We start from the raw sequence: 5,886 nt of genomic DNA on the forward strand, positions 1-5,886 counted from the left end.
TTAAATGCAATGTTCTTTTGTAAACCTATAGCCTGATTTTCCTAGATGCAATGTTCCTTTGTAAACCTATAGCCTGATTTTCCTAAATGCAATGTTCCTTTGTAAACCTATCTCTGATTTTCCTCAATACAAAGTTCCTTTGTAAACCTATCTCTGATTTCCTGAAACAAAGAGCTTGCTTGTCTGTAGAACTAAATCAACTTTTTTTAATTTAAACAATTTAAAAGTTTTAACAAGCTACGCTAATTCAATTTAACTTGATTTAATCTAATCTGATTAAAAAAAGTTTTTACATTTTTTGGATTATGTCAGAGAGCCTTTGAATTTCTATTTTGACCGCAGGGTTTTACAGAAAATAGATTTAACGTCAACTGTCAATTCTTAAATTTTATTTTAAAACTAAATTTCCTTCCTTCCTTCCTTCCTTCAAAAATATTTCTTCGCCGCAAAAACTTGGAAGGAACATTTTTCAATGTTTTGGGAAGAAGAAAATGAATAAGATAGTGCATTAGAGGTTATACGAACTAGAACTAGAACTAGAACAAGAACAAGAACAAGAACAAGAACAAGAACAAGAACAAGAACAAGAACAAGAACAACAGAATCAAGAAATGAACAAGAACTACAAAAATGGCGAAAATGAGTAAAACTATCAGAATATGATTGAAATTTAGAAGCTAAATCAATAACAGAACAAGAGCAGAGTCAAAACATTAACATAAACAAGAATAAAAACTAGAAAAAAAACATAATAAACAAAAAAAGGCAAGAAATAGAACAAGCACAAGAAAGAAAATAGTAACAAGAACATTCGAAAAAGATCAACAAACTTTAAAAGGATATAAAGCAAGAAAAATAGCAAGAAGGAATATACGAAAGAGAACGGTAACAAGTACAAGAACATTAACAAGAACAAGAACATGAAAAAAACAGGTACAAAAACAAGAAGAGGAAAAAGAACAGAGAGGCCAAGAAAAAATCAAGACGGAAAAGAAAAAAAATTGTATAATGTAAGTGAGAAAAGATAGAAAGATAAAGTAAAGTTTAGCAAATTGATTCTTCAGGAGGAGGACAGTTTGAAAGTAAGTTGCTGAGATCTATCAATTAAGTGTATAAGAATACCACTATACCGCTACCTATACCAGGGATCAGACCTTAAACCATAGAAATAAACATATAGGGGCGGACAAATAAAGAACACATTAGAGTTTCTTTTTTACGCATTTAAAACCTAAATATTCAAAACTTATGCGTACGAAACGCAAAAAAAATAATGATTAACCAATTCTAATTGATTTACTCCCTCCCCTTGTATATTTTGGAGAACAATTCCTTTAAAGATTCTATCTGTATTCTTTTAACAAAAGGATTAGAGAATAATAAATTCCATGCTTATTCAAATTGCCGAGGTATTTGCAAGATTTAATTATTCTTAATGGTGGATACTCTGGGCGCCATTTTGAAAGTTTCAGTTAGAAGAGAGTTTGGTTTGGATTGGTCCCTGGGGGGTGATTATACAATATCTTACTTCTAAACCATCCACACCTTGTACACGCATTCATTCATTCATCATTCTCCTTGGAGACTCATTCATCACTCACTCTTCCATCCTTTATATCCTTCCAACCCCCCCGTCCCTCCCCCCACTCCTTCGCTTTTAAATTTATACATTATCCTTCCTCTCTTTGTGTACATAATATATCAAAAAGCTTTCAAATCATGGAGTTGTTAAAAATGAGAGTGAATATTTTAACATCCAAGGACAAGTAAACAAACATTTTCAAAAATGTTCTAATTGTTATTTTAAGGTACTTTATTTTCAAGTAACCTTTCATTTAAAGTTTGACATACGATTCAGTACCCTTTATCTGAATAAAGTTTTTTACGTACCGTTGTGAATCGGACATACAAATCAAATAAATATATGTTCACTTGACATACGCCCAGGGAAATTCATTTGACACTGCATCAAAGAAATCCTAACGCTTAAAATTCATCGAAGTGCAGTTTGAACATTATTAAGTACTCATTACAACGCTATAATTTCTCAGCATTGGCATTGGCATACGCTCCATGTTTAAGATTTAAATTTTACTCCTGCTTTTCAATTCTCCATATTCAAATCTTAGGTTACCTTTTTTGTTCCACAATTATATTTTTCTATCCTCCATTTTTTTCAGGTTACAGATTCGTATTCACACTCCAATTTTTATCCTCCCTTCATGTCTCAAATCACAAATTATAAATTCGGTTACACACTCCTGTTTTCTATACTCCATCATGTTTCAAATCTAAACTATTTATCAAATAAACTGAAAAGATTTGTAGTGAATCAAATGTTGAGTGAACAAATTTATTTCTTTACATTTCCATTTAGTTTACAATTTAGTTTACAATTTCTACATTTATTCTAAAAAAGGGAAATTTAACTTTAAGGGAAAACAATTTTAATTTAAAGGGACTGTGATCGTATAATTTCAAGGGACCGTCCATGAAAAGATGGAAGTTCCCGATTCACAACGGTACCCTTGAACGATTTTTTTCTGATAAAGTATGAATTTTAAAATCTGATATTTTTCAATTGTGTTTCCTCTCCAAGAGTGACCTGCGCTGCGGCGTTTTTAATGCAAAAAAACAAAAATCAAAATTAAACACTTTTAATCCCTTCAGAGACCAGTTATCTGCATCTTTTTTAATCCACGGATTAAGTCAATTCCGTTAAAATAACTCTAGGATTAAATGAATAAGAAACATTGAAAAATCAGAAACCAAAAAAATCTGCTCTTGTCAATGAAAGATCTTTTATATACAACTTATTGTTTGAACGACTAATGTTTCCCCTGTGGAGCTATAGAACGTTGCAGATTAGCGCGAACTCATTCAAAAGTTCCAATCTCTGGTTTGATAAATAAACACCTGAACCCTATTCCTATAGAAGAGGATTATTATTCCCTCTAGTATTGAATTATTGATGATGTACTTGCACAGTGGTATTTTATGGTTTATAATCCCTCACTATGGGAATATTATCATATGGAGATGCAGTCCATACGGAGAGGGGGGGGGGCAGGGTTGTAGTGAGGGGGGAGGAGAGAAAGAAAGGGGTAAGGTGAAAGGATTGGAATGGAAAGGATTATAAATGGATTATTTTTCAGAATGAAGCGCGTAAATTTTAAATAAATAAGTAATTATAGTCAATTGAAACTGAGTAAGAGAGTAAGATCCTGTGGAGTTGTGCCTTTAATTTAATATAACAAAAATTAATTTTATAATTTCCAATTTTTTTTCAAGGGTTCATACGTTAGTAAGATTGAAAATGACAAGATTTTAAAGAAATTCTTTTTTTTATTTTCAAATAAGCTAAGGAATAAAATCATAGGATCGAAAATGTTACAATGAGTTAACATAACTATTTATAACACTGTTATTTTGGTTCGCAGTGCTATCAGGGTTTTGGACAGAAATTTTCTCTTTTCGAGAAGGTTCAAGCCAATTAAAATATTTTATGAAACTATTGTGTAATTTTTCATTCTTACTCAATTCATCTTGAATTTCATAATAAACGTTCTATAACGTAATCATCGTGCTATATAGTTAAATTATCTGTATATTATAGCCCGTGTGCTATAAAGTTTTGATAGGTTCCCGGTTTTTCTCAAAAACGTTTGAGGATATTTCCAAAAAAAAAATTCAATTTAATGAAATTAAAATTGAAATCAACTTTATGTTGACTTTTGCTTGGTTCCAAAGCTTATTTGATCTAGAAATAGTACACAGCCCATAAAATTACCTATAACACTATTATTTTGGTACGACGTGCTATAAAGTTTTTGGACTTAAATTTTCACGATATATCGAAGGTTCTCGCCATTTTAGATTATATTTTATAAATTAAATCTGAAAAGGCTTGAACCTTTCTCGATAAAGAAAAAATTTCGTCCAAAAACTTTATAACACTGTGAACCAAAATAACAGTGTTGTAAATAGTCAGTTTAAACTAAACTTTTTAATTTATATCCTGGTTTTTAAGATTGCACTATATAAGAAAAGCTATAAAATCATGATTTTAAGTTCAACTTTGAATCAAGCAGTAGGGTCTCAGTGAAATATTTCAAATTATAGATGGTGGTAGTTATTCCATTAATTATGCGTACATTTATAGTATATACATCATGTATACATCTAGAATAAATGATATTAATCTATCTTCTGAATAGAATTTATACCTCCTTGTATTCATATAGAACATATATACTTGTATTCATAGAAATATATTTATCTATTTTATCTATTCACTCAAAGGGATAAATTTTACTAATGTTAAACTACAAATAAAAAAAATAAAAAAATAATTAAAGACAAAAAAATGTTGATGATAAAATGATTAGCCCTGTTTATTTCCCCTCCCTCACCCCTACTATTACATAGATACAAGGTGGGAACTAACACATCTGGAAATATTAAAGGGACTGCTCATACATCTGGAAATATTAAAGGGACTGCTCATACATCTGGAAATATTAAAGGGACTGCTCATACATCTAGAAATATTAAAGGGACTGCTCATACATCTGGAAATATTAAAGGGACTGCTCATACATCTGGAATAATTAAAGGGACTGCTACAACATTTGGTAAAATTAAAGAGACAGTTCACATTGAAAGTGAGGTACATTCTCTTTAAATTGTGTCCCTACCCCTGGGATGATTATTTCTGAATCTGGAATCTGACTTTAGGTCTAGAATATCAAATCCCTGGCGGATACAAATCTGTGCAAATATGAAAATATTTTACAAAATATAAAGTTTGTTCAACCAAAATATATAGAAATATCTAAACAAAACATTTTATAAGAAATCAGGAAAATATAAAAAGTTTTATGATTATGTTATGTTCAATCATTTTCTGAACATGGTTCAAGATATTTTCTAACAAATTATATTTTTTTTTATTTTGTTATAGAGATGTACGTCAAAGTTTTTAGCGTATAAAGCAGGATGAAACTCGAATCGAAAGTATGGTCAGATAAGGCTGAAACGGTCATTTTCATCATAGCATCACTTGAAATTATGCTTACAGTTCATTTAACGGTTAGAAAAATTACCGGATTGACAGGCGTATCTTGTAGCTAGGGTTGTTAATCGTTTTTGAAAACGATCATTAAATGATCGTTTTTTTCGTTTTCCTACTGTTTTTGTTTCGTTTTCCGATCATTTTAAAAACAATCGTTTTAAAAACTTTTAAAACGATCGAAAAACGAAACAAAAAACGATAGGAAAACGAAAATCGTTTTTCAAAAAAATTAAAACGTTAACATCCCTACTTGTAGCAGTTCGATTCGTAATCGTTCTTAACTAGGAAATGAACTTTCAGTTCAGTTAACGTTTTTCCGTTCGTTAACGATTTCGATTTTTATTAGTGTTAACGGTTTATATACCAATTATTAGTTAACTACCTTTACCGTTAACCCTTAGTAAGTTCGTTAGCGAGAGTTGTACCTTCTATAAATCTAACAAATCGTTTTTCAGGTTTTAATTTTGGATTTTTTAAAAACGATCATTAATAAACTTGATAAACCCGATTCAGTATTTTGGATAGAGACACATGCCTTCATGTATTTAATATAAATTCTCTATTTTTTGTTAGTTAGAAGATGTAAGAGTCTGTGTTGAATAATGTAAGGTATTAGTAAAGATTAGTTTAATCAAACTTTTTTTTGTAAATTTTTATACATTACTTTAATCCTCCTAACACTGTTTTACATTTAAACAATAAATTCATTGTTTATTAAATTTTTTATTTTTTATTTTAATGTCTTTTTCACATTATTCAGACTGTCAAGTCTTTATAGATTGTAAGACTAAAGTTCACATTTTAAAATAATT

This window comes from Eurytemora carolleeae, unplaced genomic scaffold (genome assembly GCF_000591075.1).
Source record: "Eurytemora carolleeae unplaced genomic scaffold, Eaff_2.0 scaffold221, whole genome shotgun sequence".
Taxonomy (NCBI): domain Eukaryota; kingdom Metazoa; phylum Arthropoda; class Copepoda; order Calanoida; family Temoridae; genus Eurytemora; species Eurytemora carolleeae.